We start from the raw sequence: 503 nt of genomic DNA on the forward strand, positions 1-503 counted from the left end.
AAAAAAAAAAAATTAACCATTTAAATTAATTAAACAATTTAACTACGTGACATTATAATATAAAACCAATACTAAAATGTTTGGGAAAAACATCCCTGTTATTACACAAAGCTCCGTTTTTGGGATTACCATTTTATGTGTTTTATAATAATTTTACAACTTTTAATGTATGCAATAATATAAATCCATTAAACGACAACACCATTTGATCTAAAGGTATCAAACCAACTGTAAAATATTCAGAATATTATTCCCTATAATGCATAAGGCTTGGTTTTTCAGATTATGCCTTTGTTTTTATATGCATTACTGAATCCATATTTTTCATATGTTTTATATACTGTACCCACTTAAATGAATTAAACTCTGACACCTTTTGAGATAAATTTTTATGCCTTTATTGTTTTTATATATAGTACTGAAACCATATTTTTCATATGTTTTATATACTGTACCCACTTAAATGAATTAAACTCTGACACCGTTTGAGATAAAGTTATCAA

Source organism: Sinocyclocheilus rhinocerous, unplaced genomic scaffold, assembly GCF_001515625.1.
Source record: "Sinocyclocheilus rhinocerous isolate Xijiao unplaced genomic scaffold, SAMN03320098_v1.1 scaffold1156, whole genome shotgun sequence".
Lineage (NCBI taxonomy): Eukaryota > Metazoa > Chordata > Actinopteri > Cypriniformes > Cyprinidae > Sinocyclocheilus > Sinocyclocheilus rhinocerous.